This window comes from Peromyscus maniculatus, chromosome 4 (genome assembly GCF_049852395.1).
Source record: "Peromyscus maniculatus bairdii isolate BWxNUB_F1_BW_parent chromosome 4, HU_Pman_BW_mat_3.1, whole genome shotgun sequence".
NCBI lineage: Eukaryota > Metazoa > Chordata > Mammalia > Rodentia > Cricetidae > Peromyscus > Peromyscus maniculatus.
Genome location: NC_134855.1, coordinates 111,318,575 through 111,330,989, shown reverse-complemented (window position 1 = coordinate 111,330,989; position 12,415 = coordinate 111,318,575).

The following is a 12,415-nucleotide window of genomic DNA, read 5'->3' as shown; positions in this document are numbered from 1 at the left end:
CTTATTTTGGTTCATAGCTCAAGGGTACAGTCCATCCTGGCCAGGAAAACAAATCACCAGGGACTTGAAGCAGTTGGTCACACTATGACCGCAGTCAGTAAAGAGAGAGCAACAATGCAACCACAGTCAGTAAGGAGAGAGCAACAATGCAACCACAGCCAGTAAGGAGAGAGCAACAATGCAACCACAGCCAGTAAGGAGAGAGCAACAATGCAACCACAGTCAGTAAAGTGAGAGCAACAATGCAACCTCAGTCAGTAAGGAGAGAGCAACAATGCAACCGCAGTCAGTAAAGAGAGAGCAACAATGCAACCGCAGTCAGTAAGGAGAGGGCAGCAATGCAACAACGCTGTACCTGCTCAGTTGCTTTCTTCTTTGTCAAGTTCAGAAGCCCAGCCAGGAGTGGTGTCACCCACAGTGGGTGGGTCTTCCTACATCAATTCAAATAATCAAGGTAATCCCCCATAGATGCGGCCAGATACCCATCTCCTAGATTATGTTTTTACTCTATCAAGATGGCAATTAACACTAACCATTGAAACTCGACACTCAAACACATCCTTTTGAAACCATAACCTTCTACCCCTTGTTCCATAAGCTCGTGACGATGTTACAATTTGAAAAGCATTCAGACTAACTTTAACAGTCTCAATAGCTTCCAAATGCTGGGACCCTTTAATACAGTTCCTCATGTTGTGGTGACCCCAAACCATAACATTATTTTCATTGCTACTCCATAACTGTAATTTTGGTACTGTATGAATCATAATATAAATATCAGATATGCAGAATATCTGATATGCAACCCCTGGGAAAGGGTCATTCAACACCCCCCCCCAAAAGGGGTCATGACCAGGAAGGTTGAGAAGCTTTATAGCCTTTAACAATCCCAACACTTTAAAAGATCAAAGTCTCTTAAGTGTGAATTCCTATAAAATCAAAAACAAGCTACATACTGCCAACATATAATGGCACAGAGTACACATTCTCCAAAACAGAAGGATTAAGACATAGCAAGAAGTAATCAGATCAAAGCAAGACCAAAATCCAGCAGTGAAAACACCAAATCCTCCATCTTTGTGTATGGCATCTTGGACTAGTGAAAAAACTGACTGAGTTCCAAAGCACGTGCATACACACACACACACACACACACACACACACACACACACACATCTCTGCCATCTGTAGCACACATAGGCTGGCTCTACTCCACACTCACAGCTCTCCTTGACAAATGTTCACAGCCGTGTTGTCACCAACATTCCAGCCTTCACTTTCACAGCTTCCACACAATGGCCTGTAAGGGTCTCATTGCAGGGACTCCAATGCTAGCAAACTGTCTGGCCCCAGCTACTCTCTGAAACAATTGAGCAAGATTCCATGACCGTTTCAGTCTTCCGTCCTTCCTATTTCCAAACACAGTACATCATGGATTGGACAACACTGCCAAGGTCCACTGGGAGATCAGAGCGCAGCCTGGTCTCCTGGGAACACGGTTGCATCAGTTTCTATGTGCTAACCCTGGAGAAACCAAACAGTGTTTTAGGCAGCTGCTTTTGAGGAAAAGGGAACCCTACAGCCACATTCTCAGTTGAGGCCTTCTCCTTTCACATAAATTGATGGGTGATGGGCATCTTTCCCATGGTTTCTTTTTGTCCAGAACTTTAAGCTTGCTCACATACCTTTCCTCTGCAAAACAAGTCCATCCATTCACAACTTTAAATTCAACTTCACGAGGATTCTTGGGCCATAGGCAGAATGAAGACAGATTCTTTTTTTAATTAAAAAAAGTTTTTATTCATTTTACATACTAACCACAAATCCCCCTCTCTTCCCTCCTCCCACTCCCAGCCTTCCTCCCCACCCTCACCTCACCTCCCAGATACTTGGTTGAAATATCTCACAAAGTAGTACCAACCAAGTTCCTTATGGAATCTGTGTTCCCCTCTGAAGTCTCACAAGACAGGTCCTTACAGTCCATATTTGTCAACTTTCATGGCTTCTAAGTTCCTGCCAGGATGGTGCATTAAGTTATCTTTACTGCCTTGAAGGGTTTTTCCAACCCAAAGTTCCAAATTGATCTATAGTCCTTCTATAAAAAAAAATTCCAAAAACTTAAGAACCATAAGGTCAGGGGTTTATCACAGCAAGAGCCTCTTTCTGTTACTTGACAGAGCATCACTATGTAGTCCTGATATGTCTAGAACTCACTATGTAGACCAAGCTGATCTCCAACTCAGAGATGTCCCGCCTCTGCCTCACGAGTGCTGGGATTGAAGGCATGCACATACACACACACAGCCCAGGCCCCACTTCCTCTTACCAAGTTCCATCTTAGTTTCTCTTATGTTGGTGTAATAAAATACTCTGACAAAACCACATTAAGAGGTAAAGGATTTATCCTGGATCACAGTTGGGAAGTCAAGACAGAGGGAGCTGAAAGCACTGGGTCCAATTGCATCCTGAGTCAAGAAGTCGAGGGATGCTTGCTGCTGCTGCCCCTCTCTCCACTTTTCCAGTTCAGCATCCTGACCAGAGATGCTAACCACAGTGGATGGATCTTCCCTCATTATATAATCAAGAGAAACCTCCACAAGCATGAGCAGAGGCCTCTCTCAGATGATTCCAAATTCTACCACCTCACTTCCTTTAACTTCCTTGTCTTTTACTCTTGCCTCCACACATAAGAAGAAACATGGAAAACTTGTTCTCGTGTCTTTTTTCAGTTAACATTATGACCCCAAGTTTCTTCCATTTTCCTATGAATGACATAATTTCATTCTTATTTATGGCTGAGTATGACTCCACTTTGTATAAATAGATACATATAGTTGTCTTTATCAGTTTATTGCTGAGGGAGCTCTTAGGCTGATTCCATAGTTTGGCTACTGTGGATAGTTAACTACTTTTCTTATAGCTAATAATATTGACAGTTACTATTTAAGGAAGTGTTCTTTTTGCCTAGTGTGTTCATTGAAGGATTGTCAGTGGTTTGTAGTTCAAATCTAAGCATATTTGACAGTTGTTTTCAAGCGATAGTTTAGCTTGATAGAGAACTTCTGTTTAGTAATGTCAATAAGGGAATGTGAGTGTAAACTCTTTACACATCTGGAAACGTGCTGACTTCACACTCATTCTCAAGTGACAGTTGACCGTCATGTGGACTGACAGCCTCTCCTCCTTCACACTAAAAGCACCACTCACCCTTCAAACTCCCAGTTTTGAAGCTGAGACAGTAACTGTTAGTCTAATTGTTGTTCTAGTCAGGAGGTGTCTCCCCAGGAACTTTTCAAATTCCCAGTGTATCCTTGATGGATGTCTCCAATTAATCTTCCTAGATATATATCACTTAATCTTGTTCAATTTTTATGTGAAAACTCATGTCTTTGGTGATTATTAAAAACATCAATGATAATCTTTTTTTCTTCTTTTTTTGGTTTTCTGAGACAGAGTCTTATTATGTAGGCCAGGCTGACCCTGAACTCAGAGCAATTCTACTGGCCCAAGCTCCCAAGTTCTGGGATTACAGATGTGCACCACCATACTCAGCTGCTGGTCCATTAATATTTCCTTTCACCCATCACTCTCATTTGATTACTAATTGTATATCCATTCATCGGTCTATAGATGCAATTAACCTTCATGTATTTATGTAATCTTTTCATTTATTTTTCCATATCCTAATTCTTCTTATAATATTTTTATTGTCTTTACCAAGTCTTTTCAGCATTTTGGAGTTAATTCCTCAGTAATAACATTTTGGTCACAAGTTTTATTTTTACTGTGAATAAGCAGCCAGACTATTTTTAAATTTCAATAGCATACATTTCTTCAATATTCAGTTTTTCATACTGATTTTTCTCTATACCCATCTGCCTAAATACATAGCTCAGTATTGTTGTTGGATGCTTACTGTTTTCCTTATATATACTGATTGTGAATAAAATTTCATTTAACATTTATCAGGCTTTCTTCATGCTCTAATTGTTGATCTTATTGGCTGCTGTTTGCTGCATATCCATTTCCTCACTTCATCCCAAAGGAGACTCCTTAAGGCATGGAATTAAGCAAAATTTACAAAACTCAAAAAGCAAACAATTCACAAATCTCAATGAGCTTCTCCTGAAACTTATCAGATTCAAAAGGCTATGTAAGCATTAGCAATTGCTGGATTTGGAGAGACTCTGAGCATCTACAAGTTTCCAGGGAACTTGAGGGATAAAATGTTCATGATTTATCACCTATACTGAGTGGGCTTTTTCAGTGATCCAGCTGCCTTTGAATCATCATGCTCCTGTAAATATCCCTTTACACACACTCCAAAAATCTCACTGGTTCACTAAGCTAGACTTGAGTGGGCTTTTTCCTCGTTCTGTCACTGGTGCCCTATCTGTGGTATAGACAGTTGTTTGTATCTCCCCAGGGATAATCACACAATATTCTTGGGGTGCTTACTCTTATGCGCTTTAGCATTGTAGTTTTCAGGTTGATTCTGATTTTCCCAGAAACAATGGTGTTACTGGAACATGGGATTTCAATGCTGGCAGTGGAAATGCCCCCACACAGAGCAAACACAGCGGGTGATCTAAGGCAAGTCTCTCCTGGTTTGCTTCCCTCATTCTGGCTAGTGCTTTTAGCTTTTACTGCATTAAGATCTCAAGGATGGTGCATCCAAGACTAACTTTTCTATCACAACTCAGGGCCCTCTGCCTGCGTGGGCCAGCACTGTATGTTAAGACGTCCCAGTATCTTTGCAGAAGCCTGGGATACAGACATCCATCTTGGTTCTTTGGGGCCTCTTTCATGACATAAATTCCACACCATCTGCAGTGTTGTGTATAAACATAAATTCAGTATCATAAGCTGTTACAATAACCCCCAACCTATAGGAGTCAGATCTCTGACCACTCATCTGTTTCCATCCAGGAGCACAACAGACTCCCTGTCTCCCATACTCTATTGCCCATCACATATTCTGTCTCACAGTGCACCTACATGTTTCTAATACTTAGAAATGCCATCCAGTATATCATAGTTTTGAACAGAGAGTAAAGTCAAGATTCACAAAACTATTCTATCCAAAAGCCCCTGTCAAAAAAAAAAAAAGTGAGACATTGAAACACTACACTAGTAGACAGCCTAATAAGGAGTCATTCAGAGCATGTATGGCCCACTGATTTCTGTCAGTGTGTTTTCTGCTCATGTTATACAGCAGCAATTGAATATACTGAAGGAATTCATCCACCCTTGGAAATTTCATTGTTCATCAGTTCCAAGTACTGAAAACACAGCTGAGAAGCAGGATTAAGCACAAATGATGAACACAGGTGTCTCCTCAGAAGAAATTATGGCCTATTAGCCACAGGAATGTGTTTAATTCATCAGCATGGGGGGTCTGGAGGGCAGAGGTTCCATTTATCTCTACATTCTAAGCTCTCAGCTCAGTGTTTATCACATAGTAGGCATACAACACATTTTGACTGGAATTTCTGGAATCATAGGATTGGTCCTTGGCTTTTGATCTGATCATTTTCACTTTAAAAATATTTGCAACAGGTTTGACCACACATCAGGAGGCAAATAAAAGCAAGAAAGAAAACAGAATAAAACTTTAAAGGCAGACATGGGACCCAAACAAACTAGTGTAGACACGTATGTTGATAGATCCCAAGAGTATCATTGAATCATTGTGATATGATATAAAAGCTAAAATGCATAATGATTCTTGATTCAGGAAGAAAAGATTAAATCACGTAAGTGTGCTTTGCTTCAAACAATGAAATAATGAAACACATATTTTAGAATGATTCCTGTATATAACGGGTAAAAATTTCATGAAGGTGTTTATACTTGAACATAGTCAACTCTCAACTGTTTGTAACATTCAACCATTGCAAATGATGCCTTCTTTGAAAGTAAAAATTCTTTCCACATAATGAAATCTCAGTTGCCCACCATCATGATGAGATGATTGGTTTCATAAACATTTTCTTCTTGTTAATAAACTTCAAGCAAACCACAATGCTGTGCTTAGTGGAGTCTGAGCTATAAATAATTTGGTCCCCATATCTCCCTCAGAGATATAGCTGTATCTTGAAGCTTGCTGCAACAGAGAAGGCTTTTGCATCCACAAAAATATTTGGCCTCTGTCCTGATTAGTTTCTTCATCAACTTGACAAAGCAAAAGTCATCTAGGAAGAGGAACTTCAGTTGAGGAAGCCGCCACGAGCTTGTCTGTGGGCATTTTCTTGATTAATGATTTATGTGGCAGGGCCCAGCCCACTGGGGATGATGTCACCCCTGGTGGTAGTCCTGGATGATATAAGAAAAGCTGGCTTTGAGGAACCTATTCCCTATGCTGGATTTCTTCACCCAGCCTTGATGCAGGGGGAGGAGCTTGGTCCTGCCTCAACTTGATGTGCCATGCTTTGTTGACTCCCCTTTCTGAAGGGAAACAGAGACTGGATGGGGAAAGGCAGGTGTGTGTGTGGGGGGGGAGGGAACAGGTGAAGAGAGGGAGGGAAAACTGTGGTCGGTATGTAAAATAAATAAAAAATTAATTAAAAAAATAAATTAATTAATTTAAAAAAGGAAAGATAACTGGCTGAGCAAGCCATGGAGAGCAAGCCAGTAAGCAGCACTCCTCCATAGCCTCTGCATCAGTTCCTGCCTCCAGTTTCCTGCCCTGACTTCTGTTCATAATGGACTGTAAGTTTCAAGATGAAATAAACCCTTTCTTCTCCCCAATTGCTTTTGGTCGAAAAATTCATCACAGCAATAAAAAACAACCAGAGCAGCTGCTCTTTCCATCATCGAGTTTTCTTCAGTTTGTTTGGAAACCTTAGTTTTCCTTTTGATTTCCAAGTCTCCTTTGACCTCTGGCCTCCATGGAATTCACCGCTGAAATCTTATTCATTCTGTTCCCTGTTCCTTACTGATTGTTCTAAGAGAACAAATGCAATAACACATCCTATAAGATATTGTTGGTTGGGTGCCAGGCTCATGATATCTATGACAATTCTCATCCTGCCCTTGAATAGTGAAGAACCAGAAACTGGGAAATCCGGAGCAAACCCAACACAGGGCACACTGCAAGTTCACTGTGAGACAGAAGGACTCCAAAAGCACCAAGAATCTTCACCTCAACCCTAATTCTAACCACCACAGGAGCTCTGCCTCCTAAGAGTGAACCAGGACAGCACAGATGAGAACTGTCCAGATAAAAAGCAGATGCAAGTGAGTAGGAGAAGGAATAACCAGGAAGAGATGATGACATGAGAGAGGGCAGATGCAACCACAAATGAGCTTGTGCTGGGAGCCAAGGAAGCCCTGAGTGAATGTATACGACTGACAAGGACCAATGCCTCAGGCCCGTGGCAAAGCCTTTCCTATGGTCCTGGTGGGAATGATGACAGAGAGTACAAACAGCGTTGACCACACTTTCCTTCTCCAACACATTTACAGCCTGAAACTGCTCCTCTACAGAGACCTCCTACTGAGAAGAGCTACCATGCCATGCTGCCTGTGCTGTGTATAGTAGAGTTGCTGAGTCTCCTGGTTGCTGTGTGGTAGGCACCCTCCAGCAGAGCGAGTACAGCCCACTGCATTCCAGCTTTTCTCTATGTGTGTCTGTGCCTCTGCTCTGTGTTCCTTTCCTTCACCCTAGTCAGGTTTCTAAGATCAAGCCACGCAGCTACTCGAGGGACTCTAGCCATCCTGGGCCTGGCAAACACGACCCTGCCACAACTTGCCCTTCTCTCCCAATCCCTCTGCCTTGCTAAAAAAACCATTAGATTACATTTCTAAGACTATAGCCACCAAGGTCTATTCCCCTATTTGGCCACTTCCTCCTCCCGAGGCTGACTACCAAAGTCCTGCTATCAAAGTATTGAAGTCCAGCAAACAAAACCCCCCCTTTGGCTCACCTAATTAACATGCTCAATTAAAATAAACACCTCATCCTAACACGGGGTTTCCCATTTTACCTTTATAAACTGCTATTTGCCTATGTGCCACATCTGTCTCCTCACTATCCAGAGGCAGTCCTTGGTCCCTCCGGGACAAATATCTCTGCCCCCTGTCCCTTGTCCAAGCCCTTCCCCTTCTCCTTAGTCTTCTATCTCCTTTACCATCACATCCTAGCCTGTTCTAACACAGACCTCCTCTTTTTCTCCTCTTAAAAATTACACCTGCAAGGTCATTTGTTGCTGTTTTCTGCCGGACTCAGAAAGCAGCCACTTTAACTTTTCTTCCCTGCTTAACAACAGATCTCCCGATCAGTGAAAACAGGAGTCTGGGTGTGGTTTGTCCTAATCTGGAGTCCGGGAGGGAGCCCCCACTGTTCAGGAGTCCCCTTTAGTTACAAGCTTAGATTTTCAAGTATCTAAGATGTAAAAAGGATTTTTGTCACTGATCTCCACACCTTTGGACACTACTTGGTTAGTAAGATTATTTTACTTTTTATGTCAAAATTCTGTGATACTACTATGCTTGTCTAGAAGTTACATATTTTACTCTGTGAGCACAAAGGGACTCATAGCTGAAGAAGAAAATATTATGGAAGTTGTGCTCAGTTTCAGGGTACAAGGCACAGATTATCCCTGGAAACAAAGCTATCAGTTACTTTTAGGCAACCCCACTCCCCAAAATAGGTCTGTTTCCAGCACTCAACCTCATGTGTAGTTTCTTCTACATTTGAAAAAAATTATTTTTCACAGACTGGATTTCATCCTATGAAATATGTCCCTGAAGTCACAAGTTTCGATAAAATTTTCATCAGCTTGCCAAATCATCACTGAACAAAACCACAGCAAACATAAATAATGTCATATGTGGCTTTAAGTACTCACTATTCATAAAATTACACTAAACACATCAATTTGATAAGAAAACAACCAAGTACAAAGAATTTAGAGGCTGTTTGTTGAAGAAAAACTCCAAACTATCAAAGCAAATATGAGCAGTTTTCAACTTCAACAAAGCTCGATGCAGTGATAAAAACAGTGACTGCCCCTTCATGCTTATCAAATTAACCAGCACTAAAAGTCTAAAAGTATCACATATTGGTGAAAATAATGCAAAATGAGAATGTCATGCTGCTAAGAAGAGTGTAAAATCATTCAATTATTGAGGAGAGATGTTCTTCCCATCTATCGATGTAGCTCCCTCTCCTTACCTGTCTTCACAAAGAAATGTACAAAATGCATCAGTTACAAAACTATTATAACAAAAATAACTATATAAAAAAACCCAAGTGATCACAACTAAACAGGGTTGGTGACTATGTAATTCATAGATGGAATTCTAAGTACACAGTGGAGAAAGGTAGACTAGATATCTGTGTGCCAACATGGATGCACATCAAAATCCTCATGATGAATGAGAAATGAAATAATTAACATTGTAAACACAAAAGGCAATATTATTAATAGTGGAACTTTTCTTACTTTTGTTGGAAAGAATGAATGTTGTTATATCTGTAATATTACTCAAGAACCCAAAGAAAGAAATCCAGAATAAATGTCAAAATTCATCCGTGAAATCAAGGTGATAAATACTTGGTGTGTACTATATTATTTCTATACTTTTCTAGAAGTCTGAAGCATTTCATGATTCATCATTAAAAACTCAAGCAACACATACATGTTATGTGTGCTTCGTAACTAAAATTATAATGCATAAAGAGAAACCTGCAAAAAAGCTACATCACATTAAGGTGGTTTCAGTAAGAAAAGTAACCAGTGAGATGTCCTTTTATGTTTCCCAATTTTATACTAAAAATTGTAATAAATGTATCAGCTTGACTATAAATTTTTAATTAGGAAATTTCCTTATGCTATAATAAAAGAAATTTTTAAAAAGACAAAAAATGGCCTGTGTTTCTTTAAGGCTGCACATCAGTAATGAATGACTTTAAATGTAACATTGTAAATATTGAATTCAATGCTTATATAACTTAAATGAGTCAGTGTTGATCTACATAGTCAAGTCAACACTTCTAAAAGAGGTTTTACTTCTATTTAAAAATATGCTACTGTAATTTTGGTGGTAACGAATTCTTTTCTCAAATAATTACCTTTAAGCCAGCCTCTGGGTTTCTAAGTAATGCTTCATGCTAAGGTGGATCCAACTGGAAAATCCCCCAGGCAGTGCGTGGACAGCTAAACAAATAGGTTTTTATAAATAAGGTTACATGCCGCTGCTTTTTTAAAGGTCAGCGGGAGCTTTGATACGTGTTTACAGGGTCAGATTTAGAAGAGAGTTTAGGAATTAGCTCACCCTGGGATCTCACAAAGGTGACACAGACATGCAAAGAGCTTAAGCAGTTAATGCCACACAGCCAGAGAACAGAGCCACCTCCACATCCCAGGTGTTTGGCGTGTACAGGAGACTGAATGAGCCACCTGACTTTTGGGAGGGACTTCAAACATCTCAGTTATGGACTGTAATGCTCCTTCAACATCGCACAGTTCCAGGGTTGAGGTTTAAACATGAAATGTTCCCAAGGGGATTCATATACTGACTATTTGGTCCCTGAGTGGGAGTGTTGTTTAGAAGGTTGCAGTAACCTTGGGAGTTGGGGCCGGAGTAAAGGCAGTAGGTCCCAGGGAGCAGGCTTCGAAAGGTTGCCCAGCTGCCCCATCCCTTCCTCTCTGCTCCCTACCAGCCACCAAGGGAAGAAGGTGCTCCACACATTCTCCACACTGGTGATCTGTCCAAAGACATAGGATCATGTGATCACAGGCTGAGCCTCCTGAACCAAGCCAAAAATCAAACTTTCTTCCTTTCAAGTCTTTATGTCAGACTTGATGTCACAGAGATGGAAAACCAAACAATGCAGCCAGGATTCAGCATCCTTTCAAATTCCCACAGTTAATGCCACACAGCCAGGGAACAGAGCCTATCAAATTCCCAGGCTAGTGAGCCTCCTTCATTCCCCATCCCTCTTTACCCTTCACTTCTTTCCCCAGTGCACAGTAGACACTTGATGATCTGATCGTTTGCTATTAGTTAAGAGCAAAGAGTGCTTCTGTGACTTGTGTGGCCCCGCCCCTCATGCAGCTGAGAGCATATAGTCTAGAACTCTGGGATCAAAGATGTCAACAGCTATGCAACTATTCAAAGTTCAATCAATTCAAATTAAATCCAATTTACATTTTCACCCTTCATTGTGCTGACTAGGTATCAAGTAACCAGCAGGCACAGTGCAAACAGAACATTCCTATCATCACAGAAAGTTCTGTGGGAAGTGCCGTCCTCCACAGGGAATCCAGGGCATTAAGCAGTTGCAGGGCAGGTAGTTTAATGCCATAGGCATGTCTGGGAAGCATCTGAGAGTGGGAAAAGTCATTGGAGATAGCAATGGGAAATTGTCATGGAATACATGCAGATGTTTATCCCATTGGCTCCATCTGTACCAGGGTTTCTGCATCTCTTTCCGACCTTCTCCCTTTACCTTCTCCTCCTCCTGCCTCATTATCTTAGTTGGTGGGAGCAGAAAGCTTCCTATCCCAATACACAATTAAATTAAAATGCCACTTCCTCAACCCGGCCCAGTCTATTCCTCAAGTCCTCTCTCCGTGAGTAAATCTACGGCTTAATTCTTGCTTATTCAAAACAAAATACCTCCAACAAAAGTTTTAGAGAAAGCTTTTTGTCCTGGGCATGACCTCCAGGTCTCTGATGCCAAAGGACCAGGCCAAGCCTGAGAAGGTGGAAGTTCCTTAAGTTCTCATAGGGGTGCTTGCTTTGAGCTCCTGTAACAATACAACAACCTCTTGTCTGGCTACACAGGCAATTGACTAATTATGAGATCTGTTTACTCGATGCTTTTTAAATATTCTAATCATCCCCTAAACATCCTCAGAGCCAAGAGTTAACTCAAACACAGGTGCAGAAGAACTAACACAAAGGAACAGAAATAATATACAAGATCAAGTGAGAAATCAGACCCTCTATACTTTGCTTATGTAATAGCTGTTATCATGTTCACAATGGACACACAGGGGACAAACACGTGACTGCAGAGAGCCCTGCGTGGCCGGATTGGGTTTGCTGAAGCAAGTGAGTAGTGAGAAAGCACATCCAGAAAGCATTTTTAAGGCCAGAGCTCTGCATTCATTTTGAGGCATGCAGATAAGGACTGGCAGGTACTGGGGACATATTTGCTTAAGAAAGTGGATAATGGCTATTTAAACTAGCAAAGCAATTATTTCTAGATAAAAGTCTTTAAAGAGTGACCATGTAGTCAATGATACCATCCTACCCCCAAAGCAATTTCATTATGCTGTTGAACTATACAACAAATCTTTCTTCATTTTTGGAAAGAACAAATCTTGGTTTAATTCTTGATTCTTTCTGACAGGTGACAAACTCAATTACTTTTAGTATAAAATTCATGTTGCTCAAGGTA